We start from the raw sequence: 15,422 nt of genomic DNA on the forward strand, positions 1-15,422 counted from the left end.
TACTTTCCAGATGGAGGATAGGTCTCTCTGGTTTATTTAGGGCTATTATAAATGTTGTTAATTAATAAATTTTTTTTAATTTTTATTTTTAAAAGTTTTGTTTTCCTTGCTCACTGCTAACACAAAATTTCTAATTTGCGGCAGAGTAGAAGTGAATGTAATTGATAACTTTTAACAAGTGACTTAGTTCAGTGGTTAGTATCTCTGGCCGTTGAGCTGGGGTTCCGGGTTCGAATCCCGGCGGGTTCCCGGTGCTTCCATAATGTGGGAAAATCTGGGAAAGGGCAAAGGGGTGTAAGGGTAAGCTAGGGTAAGGGTAAGGGGGTAGAGAAGAGGGGAAGGGTAAAAAAAATTTAACTTTTTTTTCCTTTTTTTTTATTTATAAGCTGTTTTTACGGACCACGCGGCCGTCCCACTTAGCGCAGTTGGTAGCGCGCTGCACTCTCATGCTGAAGTTGAGGGTTCGAGTCCCGGTCAGGTTTTTTTTTTTTAAACGTTTCCTGTATTGATTGTTCTGAGAGGGTACGCTCCGTAATGGGATATCGGTGGGTGTTCCGGTATATGTGTATAGATGGGCTGACTCGGTGCGGCAGGCCTGTTGACATGATCAATTTTGATAGTTGGTTCTTCGTTACGTTTTAGTCTCCTGATGTAGTCTCTTAGGAATGTGTAAGGAGTGCGGGGTTTATTTATGTTTTCTTCGTTTTGGTTTTCGAACTCAGTTTTAATTTCGAGTGGAAGTACTAGTGAGCATTTGTGCAGGGGATGTTCTGGATGTTCTTGTAGGTATTCATAGTCATTTAATGCGACAACTTGTATTGGTTTTGTTTTTATTCGCCGTCCTTCGTGTGTTATTCGGAAAGGGAAACGTCGGTGAAGTTTTGCCCATTTGTGTAAAAGATGCGAATAAGTTAGATGTAGTAATACGCTAATCAAGAAGGATAAAAATCCGAAAAGAAGAGACATTTTCCATGGTATGTACTGTTCGAATCGGTGTTCGAGTTCGGGCTTGAATGCTCTTATTCTTTCTAAAATTGGTTCGGCCATTTGTTCTATTGATTTGCTGTTTGTTCGTCGTGTTTCCATTTGTTTAAACTCTGGTTGAATTTGCTGAAGAATTTGAATTTGTGCCTCAGATCTTGATGAGAAGTTTGGTAGTTCATCCAATGGGGGCAGTAGTTTGAAGAGTGTACTTATTGGATCTGGTAATTGAAAATCTAACCGTATTGCCGGTACTGTGTCACAAGCAGTGAGGTCTGAGCGAAGATGAACATTTGGTCCTCTAAGCTGTTTTCCACATCCCAGTGTGATGATACACACTCTGCACCCAGGATGCTCAATTCTTGCCAATGGATTGCTGCCATTACCAGCGCTTTCGATGAGTGTATAATCGTCTTTGGACGATGTTATTAACCAACGACCGAAGCCAAGATTGCGTGCTTTTTCAGTCAACGGCAATTCTACTACATCCAGTTGACAGCGTTGCAATGCAAGTAGCTCGTCATCGTGGTAAAGTAAAGTAGCCATACAGGACTGATAAGTCTGTTCTGTTGGAATGGCTTTGGTGCATATTGCGTATTTTTGGGATCCGATACAATTTGCGAGCTCGTCTTCATCGATAAACGCTAGTTCTTCTCCGTCGTCTGAGACGGCCATGTATTTAGCTTCAAGTCGCCAAACTAAAGCTTTACCCGTATCCCCGTCCGGCATTGGGATCGGAATGGCATGCAATACGTTCATAACTGTACTTTTTGAAGCCATTGGAATTGCAAGTGTAAGTATAAGACCTGCGTCAATTGCCTCGACTTGTGTGACTAATTTCGTTTCATAGTACGAGAGAATCTCTTGGATTGGTACGGCTAGAGATAATCGATCCTGTTGTCCATTTTGTTGCAAATGAACAATCGTAAGAATTTCATGCAACTGCTCCCTTGGGACTAATGACATTGGTAATAGTTGATTCATGAGAGGCGTTAAGGCATTCAGTATGTTGATTCGAAACGTATAAAGGGCCGATCGGTATGTTTTGATGTTAGCAAGTATTGCTTGAAAAATATTGCTAAGTACAAGACTATGTTGATTGATTTGTTCTCTTACGTATAAGTATTGGATGCAGTTTCTCATGTGGTGCACGTTTTGTCGTAACGCCTTGAATTGTCCTTCAGCAAGTTCCCAGTTCCTGTTTTGTGTCTCTATTATTTCGTTCTGGGCTTCTTTGATGGCTTTCAGTTCACCTGATACAACATAGAATTTTTCATTGTTTTGGATTGTTATTTGTTCAACATGATCGGTTAGGTATTGAAGATAAGCCATTGCTTGTCTGATGTTTTTCTGGTTTCTAGCCACTCTTTTGTCGCATCCTCCAAACACTGATTTGATGAAGCATAGTAATTTGTCGCCTGTTCCTATTCCAATTCCAAGCACTGCGGCTGCTGCTGCTGCGGCAGCCGCACCGCGGGGTTGTCTTTGCAGTGTTGTAGAAGTTTGACTGTTTGCTCTTAGTAGTGTGTTCATTTCCAATTTGAGGTTTACAATGTCGTGTTGGGCCTGTTGGTTTTCTATCATTGTTTGTTGAGCTATCCAGTGGAGGCCTGCTGTCGAGTCAGTCATATTTGTGAAATTCAATGGGCATCCATAATTTTCTGAAGTCCACATTTTGTCTATTTCTTTTGTCAGGTTGATCAGTATGTCTTCCACTGTTTTGTTATATATTGGGTAGGGGACCAGGATTTCAGTTTTAACAAATTTTTCTGTCAATAGAATTTTCTGGTGAAGGTTGAATAACACTCCATCTTTTGTTGCTACCGATGGTTGGTTCGTTTTCATCAAGGGTAAAAGTTGTAGTAACAATAGTACGATATTGAGCATTTTGCTAACTAGGCTTGTTTGTGAAATTGAATCAGAGTCTTTGTGCGACCGATTTTGAGGTACAAAATTTTGGAAATTGATTTGAGCTGTGTCTTTTTTCCTTTTAAATTAGGAATTTTTTGGAGTGTTTTCATTGGTTGGTGACGTATCTAATGTGTATGTATAATAGAGAGTTGGTGCTCAATTCCTATTGGCTGTCATCTTCGAAGCCAAAAGTTTGGTGAAGGTTTCCGTTGATCTCCCGACGGTGAAGTGTTAGCGGAACAATTCTTCGTCTGTTTTGAAGCGTTGGGCCAAGGTCCGCTAGTTCTCTGTTGGATACTCTTTGAGGAAGTGGTGAAGATGTTCTTGGGTTGTCGTGTTGAGCAATAGCACTATTGCTCTCGTTATTTTCAATTTGTGAAATGGTGCCTCCTATAAGGGAGTGCTCATTGTTCTCGTCGGATCTCGGTTGTTGGACATCATCGCTTGAGGTTGTATTGTTGAAAATATCGTTGATCGAGTTGGTCCGGTAAAAGGTTTCGCCTGTAGTGTCTAATATTGGGGGCGTGTAGACGGGGCTATTAACGTCATCAAATAGATCGCCAAGATTTTCAGATGAATCGAACGTGAAGTCATTGAGACTCTGGTTTCGCGACTGTGAGCTTGTTGCTTGTGAGTCTGCAATGCTCTCATCGTGATCAGTTTCTGTTGTATCAATTGTCAGTTTTGGGTCTGGGATGTGGTCAAGTGGGAAGTAAGTTATTACTTTGACCTGTTCTTCCTTTGCTTTTTCTGATGGTTGCAAGAGGTTGTATAGCGAGTTTTCTCGGGCCAATGCCAGATGATCATTTCTGCGGAGGTTGTATCGTCGATTTGAGCCAAAACGACTGTCGGACGGTAAGAAGTTTGAGTTGTTTGAGAAGACGTAGTCTCCTGTATCAATTGATTCTGGTGTTTCTTGCGTGTTTGCGCTTGGAACTGAGCCTTCCACGAAGAATGCATCTTGGTCAAACGTCGGTTCGTGTGTCATATCATGAAATTGTATTGGCGGGTCTTCAGAAGAAAAATTAGCTGTTTGGATTTTTGAGTTGAAATAAACTGACTGGACATCTGGTGTTCTTATGGGTAGCTGCATGTTGTCTTCGTTAATGTGGTGCCTGACTTGGTTGTCGAACAGCTGTGGTTCTTTCTCTTCTTCTGGTATGGTGGGATCTGCTTCAAAGTTTTCGGGGTCTACATGTTCGAGGTCTTCTACTTGGTATTGAGGTTTCACAGGTCGAAGTCTCATTCGATGGATACATTGCGTGTAATTTGTGTTGGTTTTGCGTACAATGTAGTTTGCATTCGTGAGCAATTTTTCTACTCTGTATAATGGTATCCACCTGCTTTGCTGTTTATTCATCACTGCTACTTGTGTTGTGCTTTTTGGGTCAAGGATCAGGCAGTATGATTTGGGTTTTAGTGGTGTGGCGTTGGCTTTTCTGTCATAGTACTTTTTATATTTCAGATAAGACGAGATAAGGTTGTCTTTTACGCTGGAGAAAAGCTCCGTAGTTTTGTCTTGTAGCTCTTTAATGCAGTCGTATTTTGGGTGAGACTCCCATAATTTTGTATTCTGAAATCTGAGGTCCAAAGGATTTATCGGTGTTCTGCCGTGAAAGACATCAGATGGCGTGCACCCAAGAGCTGGTGCAAATGTTGTGTTGTGTATGAATACTGCAATGTCAACGTATCTATGCCAGTCCGAGGAAGTTTGGTTTTCGTTAATTCGCAGGATTTGTTTGAGCGGTGCGTGGTTTCTTTCAAGTAAGCCAATGGTTTGCGCATGTTTCAGTGTGCAATGTTTGAGCTCTACCTCCAATAGGTTTGCTAGTTCGCTCATTAATTCGGATGTAAACGCAGTTCCAAGGTCACATATGATTCTTGAGGGAATGTAGGAGTGTCTCAGAAAAATTGAGACAAGGGCTCGTGCTACGGTGTCTGCGTCGCCTTTCATAAGAGGTGTGGCGAAAAGGTACTTCGAGAACACGTCAATACCTGAGAGAATGTACGTGTAGGGAGAAGGGTGCATCTTTCCCACCAGATCTATTAGTAAAAGGTCTGCTGGGAAGTTTTGTAGAGACGAAAGTGGTTGTAATGGAGGTTTCAATGCAGATGTTGCTGCTGGTTTTGTTTGCAAGCATTTGAGACAGTTTCTGATATATTCTGTTAGGCGTTCAGTGAAGTTCGGGAAGTAAAATCGTTTTCTAAATTCTGCTATTGTCAGTGAGACTCCTTTGTGCCCACTCCAAACACTGTTATGAATTCTGTAGAGTACTTCCTTCTGTAAGTGCGACGGGACGCAATATTGTTTAATAAATTGGTTTCCAGTGTGGTTATAGAACTTGCGATGAAGGACGCCTTCTGTTATCGATAGTCTTGGGAACTGCTTGAGATACTTTTTTAGGTCACTGGATAGATATTGTTCTGTAGTCGGTGAACCTCTCTCAAACCAGAGCAGTACCCGTTTTCTATCTTTTTCTTGTTGTTGTTCGGCACGCAGGTCTAAAGGTCCGTGCCCATGAGTGATGAATTCATCCAATGGGTTTTGTTCATGCATGGCGTTTATTTGTTGCGTTGCAGCTGAAAGAATTTGCAGTTGAACGTCAGCTCGAACATTCATAGGATCTTCTCCGCTGGTTTGTTTTCTCTCAAGTAAGTATGTTTTCATAATTTTGGGGGTATCGTCATTTTCTGAGCTGCTCAGATAACTGATTGAATTGTCAGGTGTATCTGCTGCTGTGTTGATTTCGATTTCGTGCATCGGTATGCGTGAGTTGATGCGTAGCTCGAGCTTCTCTTTCGGGTTTATGTGTATTCTCGACAAATAGTCCGCTGCTAAATTGGCTTTTCCGGGTATGTGTCCCAGTATGATGTCGAAGCTGAGTACATGATCGAGAGCATTCCAAAGTGTTGGCGGTATGATTTTTGTTTGAAAGAACCTGGTTACTGATCTGTTGTCTGTCAAGATGAGAATTGGTTTTTTACATCCCCATATAATATTTGCAAAGGTATCTAGGGCAAAGTGAACTGCGAGGAATTCTTTCGCATATATCGAAAGTTTGAGTTGGTTTGGGTGGAAAATTCTAGATCCAAAACTGACGGGTGCATAAATTTTCAGTTCCTGTTTGTCATCATTTGTTGAGTAGTCTTCTATCATTAGTACGTATCCGGCTGCGTAAAAGGATGCATCAGCCATTATTACATATTGCTGGTCAACTTTGGGTAATCTGAGTGAAAGGTCACAGGCTGTTCTTAGATCATTTGTGAGCTTTTCCAGCATAACTTGGTGTTCTTCTTCTATCACGAAATTGGTGTCTTTCTTAAGTAGACGATAGAACGGTAAAAGTTTTTCAGCAAGTTCAGGGATAAAGGCTTTGTAAAATTGAAAAAATCCGATCATTCGTTTGACTTGTTTTGGGTTTCGCGGCATTCTAAATGTTTTCAGAAAGGTTGTAACCTTCTGTGTAATTGGTGTGAGACCCTCAGAGGTTATCGTATTACCAAGGAATTGTATTTCTCTGAGTCCAAATGCGCATTTGTCTGTTGCGAGTTTCATTCCTGATTCTCGGATGCATGTAAAGACTGCTCGAAGTTTTTCCAACATGTCGTTTGTGTCATGTGCTCCGATGCCAATGTCGTCGACGTACTGAAAGCATTTATCCGCTGTTATCACGGGGTCCAGGTTTTGACGCATGAATGAGCTAAAGGCGCTGACACTTCTGCTTAGTCCTTGGGCTAGTCTTTGAAAAGCATATGTTCTCGATGCGAAGTTGAAGGCCAGTAACTGTACTGATTGTTCATCTGCCATTGGTACAGAGAAGTAGCCGTGGCTGCCATCCATCTTGCAAAAGAGTTTCTTGCCGGCTAAGTGGGTGCCCGCATCTGCTAGTGTAGCTATCGGGAAATTGTTATTGTTGTAGTCGTTTCTAATGAGATGGTTTATTTTTCTTAGATCTACTAATATTCTGAGCTTCCCGTTTGGCTTCCGTTTTGCAAATATTGGAGATGAGTAGCGGCTGAAGGGGAGCGTTGTTATGACTCCGTAGTACTGGAGAAGGGCTAGTTCAACAAGCAAATCGTCTTTGAGATGGATTGAAATTCTTTGAGTTTTTGAGTATACAGGTCTGTTTGTGTCTGGTGTCAATTTGACTGAGAATTTGTGAGTGTAGCCAATGTCAAGGCGGTGCCTTGTGAATATGTCATTGAATTCGACTAGAAGCTGTTCTGTTCTTTCTTTATCTTTGTCAGAGAGTACGCTGTCGCTCCATTTGAATGCGTTAAGAAAAGTTTTCCTGTCTTCGTTTTTCGAGAGTGGTTGAATTGCTTCAAGATTTTTAAATTTAACAAGTTCGTCATATATGCGTTTTTCAACTTCACTCATCTTCGATGTGTCGGGATTGGTTTCTGGGGTCGGAAACCAGAATCCGTTTTCGTGTTTTATTGTTATATGATTTATTTCGCCTTTTGCTGTTCTCTCAATAGATTTTTCTATTTGCTTTATTGTTTTCTTTGAGTCGCTTGATGGGAGAAGTTTTGGCTCAAGTGGTATCAGGTAGCGTGCTTGCTCTGGTGTGATGATTTCGAATGTTGCTACTGGAGAGTCTTGTCTAATGTGCAGTGGAACTTCTGTTGTATTGATTGCAAGTAGGGTGGTAGTTTTGTTTTTTGTAAGTTTGTCAAGCGTGCTTGTTAGACCAAGGCCCAGTTTTTCAAATTTGACAGTAGGCTCTACGAGTCCAATTTGTTCTTGTGCATCAGTTTCCTCCGATGGGATTAGTTCCAGAAATTTTTGTTCCCCAGGTGATAGCATATAGGTTGTTTTGGTTTTGAGCATGATTTTTTTTCGGCTGTTGAGACGTTTTTGTTTGTTGTTGCCTTTTATGTGCATTAGATTTAGCTGAAAAGTAAATTCTGGTGTTTGGAGTAGTATGTTGTGGGCATCAATAATAATCTCATTTTTATCAAAGAAGGGAAAGCCAAGAAGGATAGCGGAAAGTGTTTCAAACACCATGAACTGTTCCTCAAATTGTAAATGGCCAATTTTGAACGTCAGTTGGACTGTAAATAAAATGGGTGATTGGTGTAGGAAAGCTGTAGAAACGTTTATTTCAGGAGGATTTGTTTTTCTGGTTTTTGGTAGAGGTTTCTGCTTATTTTATCAAAATGTTTCTTTGACATGGCGCTGCTGAATGCTCCAGTGTCTGCTACTGCTTTCATTATTAATGTTTCGAACTGCAGAGGTATTATGAATACATTTTCGCTATAGTTTGTCATTCTATCTGGTATATGTTGTAGAAAAACATGCAGGTTATTTAGTTTTTTGATTGCTGATTGAATGGCATGTTTCCATCGCGGTATGCTGGTTGACGTTCTGGACAATCTCGGGCAGTGTGCTCATTGCTAGCACATGTTCTGCAAAATGTTCTCATTGGTGTAGGAGATCTTTCGGTACGTCCATTACTTCGGTCGTTTCGTTGGAAGTTTGACCTTCCTCTCGGATAATTTCCTCGGGCTCTCTGAAAGCTTCCACGGTTACGTCCTCTGCTGTTGTAGTTGTTACTGTATCCTCGGCCATTTTGGTTTCCATTATACTGGTATGTTTGCCTGTTGTGGTTGTAGCCTCTGTAGTTATTTCCTCTTCTGTAGCTAGGGTACTGAGTACTCTCCACGCGCTGATGCGGTGGCTGTGCTACTTGCATTGATGCTATGCCTGCGGCCATTATGCTTTCTATGGCTTGGGCCACAGCAGGGTTTCCTGATGCGTTTAGTGCATTGAATGCCGTGGTGTATTGTGGTTCGGGGTTTATCTGATCAATTCTGACTCGTCGTTTGATGATAGCGCATAGTTCGTTTACAGTGATGTTGTCATTCTCTTTCAGCAACACTTTCTTGTACTTGAAGGGCATGCCTTGAATGAATTGTTCTCTTATTCGTCTTGTTCTTTCGTCAGTGCGGTCTATGTGAGCTGCAGGATCGTCCACAATTGCGAGGTTGGCGAGGCGTTGCAGATCTGTGAGGAAGTCATCTGGTTGTTCTTTCACTGGATCAAACTTTCTCGATTGCAGATCGAGTTCAAAGTTTCTTCTTTGGTCTGCTCCTGTATATCGGTTGCGTAGTTGTTCGAGCGAATCGTCTAGATCGTTTCTTGTGTTTTCGGCGAGTCGAAGGTAATAGTTGAGTGCATTACCGGCTAAGTGTAGGTGGAGATATCTTGCACGTTGGTGGTTCGCTTCAGGAATTCTAGATACAGCAATGCTTGCTCTCAGTAGACCTTCAAATTCAGGCCAGTTTTCGTTTGGTAGTCCTGAGAATCTTTTCAGATGTACGTGAGGCGGACTTGCATCTGCCATTTTCTTTTAGTCAGTTCGTTTTTGAAGTGTTTTTGTGGAAAGAGCAATTTGTTCGCTTCTCCAATTTAGCTGTGTCACAGAGTTTGCAGTTTAGGCTATTTGGTTGGTCTTTTTTGTTCTTCGCTGCAAGTTTTTGACTTACTTTTCTGTCGATTGTTTTGTCGTTGAAGAATACGAACGGGTTTCCAGGATGATAGCCTTCCAATAGTGTCATAGAAGTACTGTTGTGGCTTGCGTTGTATTTTCTCTTTGCTAGCAAAACAAAGAGGTTGATGCTCAAATGATTTTGAATGGGTAAAGTTGGTTTGTGCTTGTGGTTTGGTTAATTTCTCGAATTCGGTAGTTTTGAAAGAAATTGTAAAGTTCTGAGTTTTTTGTAATACGGATCCGTTTGATATCGGTTTGATTGTCTTCTTGTGCGATAAAATAAAGGCTAATTCCGCTGTTTGTTTTTCTAATGATTCGAAGATTGTAAGTTTTTCCGTTAATGGCTAATTCCATGAGTTTCAAATTTTTCTTTCTTTTTAACAGAAGTAAGCGTTCAACATCTCTGTCGCCATATGATAACTCTCTTCTTAATTTGCTTCTACCTTTTCTATCTTTTTAGAAGCGGCTGTGTAGGTGCTAGTGCCAAGTGCTATATTGTATGAAGACGAGTTATCGTTGCAATATCCTTTCTAATACAGGCTTTTAATTGCAAGTTTTTGCTAAGTGCTATTCGGAGCGCGGGTTCGGTAAAAACGCTCTTTTTCTGCTACAAGTTTTCAATTCAAGTAATTTAGTAAGCAACTGAACTGTACTGAGCAGAATCGTCTGTCTGAATTTCAAGATAATAAATGCGTGCTGTATGAATTTACAAAAGTCTTTTTCAACCAATCAAAATTTAGCATCGTCATAGCGGACATTTAATTTCCCAAGATGAATAGCTTCAAATGTATCAATGAGTTCCAATTCCAGTTTCGCGCGTTAACGATTTTGATTTTGTTTTCAATGCATCATTACAAACTGATTTTTTTTTACAAATGTCTTGTGTCCTTTATTTAGTCAAACTCGATGATTGTTGTAAAAACCCTTAGTGTGAAGTTTTGAGAATGACATTTTGGACCATATAATCAAGACAACCCTATTTTTAAAGAAAATTAAGGATTAAACAAACCCACTAACGTCGGAAAAATTGCTCTCGAACCACAGACGGTGCATTTTAAGTCAGGAGCTGCCGCCTGGATAAAATTTTTTCGGGTGAGATAAATCCGACCAGGGAGGGATTCGAAACCCGACCTACTGTTTTCTTGAAAGTAGCATTCACCACTCACTCGGCTATAATGCTCTTATCATTTCCTCTCTTACAATCGCTTTTAATTTACCAAAACTTTACCTTGGATTGAGAGCATCTGAGCTCAAAAAATAAGAAAAGAAGCGTGCAAGACAACTGAGAAGTCAAAAAATAATCTAGAACAAAATCGCAAAGACTGCCAAGACAAAAATTTGCATAAAAAAAAGACACACGTTAACAATAATTCGTTCGAGAGCAATTGAAAAAAATTATCGTTGATTCTTAAAATATTGTTATGTTTTGTAAATTTTTATGTATGTATTGGTACATGATTTGTTTTATACCAAAACCTCATTTCTAAGGAGCCCCCTAGTCAGCTGTTGAGGTCACTATTTCTTCGACCTCTAGCTTGAATTGTACGCTGTTTTTTTTCACCTCGTCAAACAAAATATTTTTTCTTTATCCAATATTGCCGCCATTCGACATTTTGCCTAAAATCTTTTTAACTTTCTAGACTAGTCACAATATTTGCTCATTCTGCCCAAATTTTTAAGCAGCAATTTAATGGCAGAAACGTCAGAGGAAGGCAGGGTTCGAACCCCGACCTCCTGAGTCCGATTCCTTCAACCTTGACAGAGTCATTAACCACTCGGCTATCAGGGCCTAGTGATGGTATCTCTAGCAATAGGTTTCAACACTTTATTTGGGAGTCAGCGCAATTCAAATCACTCAAAAATTTGGATGAAGAAAAACCACTTGAAACGTCGAAGATTATTCTAAAAGAAAAGCGCAAAAACGGTCAAGCAAAAAATCATTATAACATAGCTGGCGGATTGCCAGAAAACAGCTGCAATAGATTCGTAGATCTGCAGTCTAAAAAAAACAATAAAAAAGACATATAATTCGTTTAAAAATCTGTATACGTTTTTGCTGTCTTTATTGGCGGCTCTCAAATAACCTTCATTTAGAGTGGCACACGCCCATTTGACCTTAACTCTTTGAATTAAAGTAAAAAAGTCAATTTCAAAGTGAGGAAGTCATTTTTGTGAGTGAGGTAAGTCAAGTGTGACCAAAAATTTAATCACGCGAATGAACAAAAAAATTCGCTCCACTAAGAGCAAAAAATAACGTCACACATGCATTTCAGTGAAATTGCATGAACGAATGAACAAAAAGCAGATTGGAAGTGGTTGTGACGTCATATGTTCGTAACAAAAATCGCGACGGCGAAAACATAGCCGGCAGATTGTCGGAATAGCTGCGAAAGAATAGACCTGCGTGCCATATAATACAGATAGAAACAGATACAGATCAAAATTGAAAAAAAAAATGACGCCGCCAAAAAAACTAGGCTAAAAAGGATTCAGCGATAACTTAATAAAGCTCGTTTAAATTCATTCCACAGAAGCCTCTTATTAGGGACCTTTACTGCACATAGCTGTTCCTTTGACCTTAAACAAATTCAAATTAAACTTAAGTTTTAAAGTGCAAAAGTCATTTTATTGAGTGAGGAAAGAATAGACTTCGAAAGAATAGACTTCGACCTAAAAGCTGCGAAAGAATAGACTTGCGTGCCGTATAATAGAGATCGAAACAGATACAGATCTAAATTGAGAAAACAAATCGACGCCGCTCAAAAAGCTAGGTAAAACATTCAGGGTTAAATTAATAAAGCTTGTTAAAATTCATTCCTCAGAACCCTCTTATTAGGGACCTTTACTGCACATTTGAAATCCTTTGACCTCAAACAAATTAAAATTAAACTTAAGTTTTAAAGTGCAAAAGTCATTTTATTGAATGAGGTTAGTCACGTATGATCAAAATCTAATCACGCAAATAACCTAAAAACGTTCGCTAAAGCGGGTGAGAAATGACGTCACGCGCGCAAATGCCGTTAGTGAGAGGAAGAAGTCATTCAGAAAATTTGACTTTTTCAGCTTTGCTGTGTGAACAAATGTAAAACGAAAAAAGAGCGTCAGACGACGAAACAAAAAACCTAGCCGGTAGAATACCGGAAACGACTCCTATCGTCGTGCAAAACAATCTGTACCCTAACTTGGACAAAATCAGAATATCGAAAAAAACACTAGAAATAAAAATAGTAGACCAATATAACATAAAAAGCGTTAACAAATTTTAAATATAACATAAAAAGCGTTAACAAATTTTAAATTTTTCAGTTCAGGGGTTTGGGTAAGTGCTAGTGGGGGGTAGTTACGTTGCGGGGAGTGGGGTAGTTTGGTACGTGGGGGGGTGGTAGGTAGGTACGTGGGGGATGTGGTAGGTAGGTAGGTACGTGGGGGGGGGAGGTAGTTAAATGGAATCAAATTTTCCCAAATTGACCTCTTCACCTTGAATCACAGACTGTTACCAATTGCTATACATTACAAACTAAGCTATTGTTAAAATCCAATGTGCGAAAACAGAAGTCAACAATGAAGACGGAGGTAAAAGCTCGAATAGAAAGAAGTCAAAATTCAAGTCATGAAAAAACTTGCTTTCTACTAAAGAAACATGTAGAATATCAATACTCCTCTTCGAGTCGTAAAAACCAAGAGCACCGCAATATAGCTACGCTCAGTTTACAGCTTCGCAGCTATAATAAAAAAACATAACCGACTAACTTCGGGCGAATTGCTCTCAAACGACCGGTGAGCGGTTGGCAACGTCAGTACCTAGTCAATGTTTAGTGAGGATAGATTTCGCTTGATTGAAGGGGCCTGAGATTAGGGAAATAGACGATGACATCACGCCATATAACAGCCGCTGAAGTGCGGCATCAACAAAAGAATTAAGGAGAGAGAGAGAGAGAGAGATTAAACGTGAGCGATAAGGAGAAGGAAAGAAACGCCAACCAACACAGAGAGAGCGAGAGAGAGCTAGAAATTTTTTCCATGATGAGATTCGACTCTACAACTTCAAGTTTTCTAAGCTTGTTAGTAACTAAATCATATAAAAAAAACTGAAAATGCAAAATTCCAAAGAAAATTTCCACAGTGCGCAGTAAAGAAAATGTTCAAAAACATTTTTTGTCTCTGGATTTCGGTCATGTAATCGATCTGCAAGATCTGAAAAGCTTCGTTGGCCAGTAATGATCGTTAAACTCAGAAAAGGACAAAAATATTCAAACCTTTTTAAAACAATTGCAAATTTTAACAAAATCTTGCTAAAGTCGTGATAATAGTATCTTCAGAACACCATTCCATTGTCTCAAGAGACCATCTAGTATGCCTATTTCAAGCCTTAAACAGTTTCACTGGCTCATAAATATCCATACACTTGGAACATAATAAATTTTCAAAAGTTTTTCAAATTAAAATTTATCAAAAATTTCTAAAACTCGAGTCATTAAAATAATGATAACCATTCCATTAACTCATGCATAGAAACTAAGCAGCAGCTTAGTAACGAACCACGAAGGAGGGTTCTTGGCTCTTAAGGCTGGAAAAACCAGAAAAAAATGACAATTCTAAAAAAAACATGAAGATTGCCGAAAATTTTTCAAAAAAATGCTAAAGCTCGTTAAATGTTAAAATCTTTAAAAACACTCCATATCATCTAGAAACTGTACAATAACTTGTTACCAAACTTTAAAGGAGGTTCCTTGGCTCTTGAGGCTAGGTCAACCTATAAAATGACAAAAAATTGTCAAAAAGCTTGAAAAAATTGCAAGTTTTATAAAAACAAATCGATAAAATTGTGATATTAAAAAGTTGAAAACCATTCCATTACCACAAAAAAACTATGCAGCCACATATTATCAAAACCTTAAGCAGGTCTTCTGAACCCTGAGGCTAAAAAATCTTGAAAAATGACAATAAATGCTAAAAAAATTAAATGCTATTTTTTTTCAAAAAAAAATGCTAAAATTCGTGTTGAAATCTTGAAAAAAAAATTTCATTACTTCTAGAAACTATACAATAACCTATCATCAAACCCTAGAGGAGGCTCCTTGGCTCTTGAGGCTGGATAAACCTAAAAACCGACAAAAATTTTCAAAAACCTTAAAAAAATTTGCAAGTTTCTTCAAAAAATTGCAAAAATTCCCGACGTTGAAATGTTGAAACCATTCTTTTACCCCTAGAAACTGTGCAGTAACCTATTATCAAACCATAGAGTGGGCTCCTTGACATCTAGGGTTGAAATAACTCAAAAATTTGACAAGCTTTACAAAAATTTTGAAAAAGCTTGAAAAAAATTGTGAAAATTTGTATAAATTTGCGTGTTTTTAGCAACCGGTTGTTCGTCAATAACTAAACATGGGAGGTGCTGATGGGGCTGGCAACAGTCGGGTGGGGGCAACAGCGCGGTGGGGGGGGGTGGGGGCAATAGGGTGGGGGTCAACAGTTGGGGGGGGGGGGTTCTTCAACCTCTAAGAACCGCTCTTCACACCATATTTTTAAGTCTCCAAAGCAGTTTGAGCTGAAACAGAGCTGAAAGGCTCTAAGAGCACTTAATGCCCGCTGTGCGCTAACGGTTTATCCCGTTTTTGAGGACGAAAAGTCAAAAGCGTCAGACGAAAAATCGGTCAAGCGAAAAATCGCATAAAAAAAGACCGACAGGACTAATATAATTGCTACAAATTTCGTTTGAGAGCAATTAAAAACCACAAGAAGGCCAATAATAGCCTCAGCTATCGCTGTGCGGCTATTAAAAAAGAAACACATGTTTACAATAACTGCTTCTCATTCGAGAGCAATTAAAAAACTAGGGAAAACAAGCTATTTAAAAAAACAAGCGATTTTGCTTTCTTTACAGTTCTTTGTAGCTTCTGAGCTGATCGTGCTATGATGTCATCCAAGATTAATCTTGGAACAAAGCACAAAACTAGGCGACCCTTCCTGTTTGGTTTTGTGCTCAAACGTGATTCCTGACAACGCGTGGAAAACCTGACGGGGAACAACCTG

General features: G+C 39.5%; 2 protein-coding genes across 4 annotated transcripts in view; one reads left to right on the forward strand and one right to left on the reverse strand.

Moving 5' to 3' along the window:
* LOC142344796 (sphingosine-1-phosphate phosphatase 2-like) overlaps positions 1-15,422 on the forward strand; it is a 425,673-nt gene that overhangs the window by 203,945 nt on the left and 206,306 nt on the right. The gene's annotated exons all lie outside the window — the stretch shown is intronic.
* Positions 1-15,422, reverse strand: part of LOC142344795 (putative lysosomal cobalamin transporter) — a 358,318-nt gene that overhangs the window by 62,272 nt on the left and 280,624 nt on the right. The window lies entirely within an intron of this gene.

The sequence above is a fragment of the Convolutriloba macropyga genome, chromosome 8 (genome assembly GCF_964194025.1).
Source record: "Convolutriloba macropyga chromosome 8, txConMacr16.3, whole genome shotgun sequence".
NCBI lineage: Eukaryota > Metazoa > Xenacoelomorpha > Acoela > Convolutidae > Convolutriloba > Convolutriloba macropyga.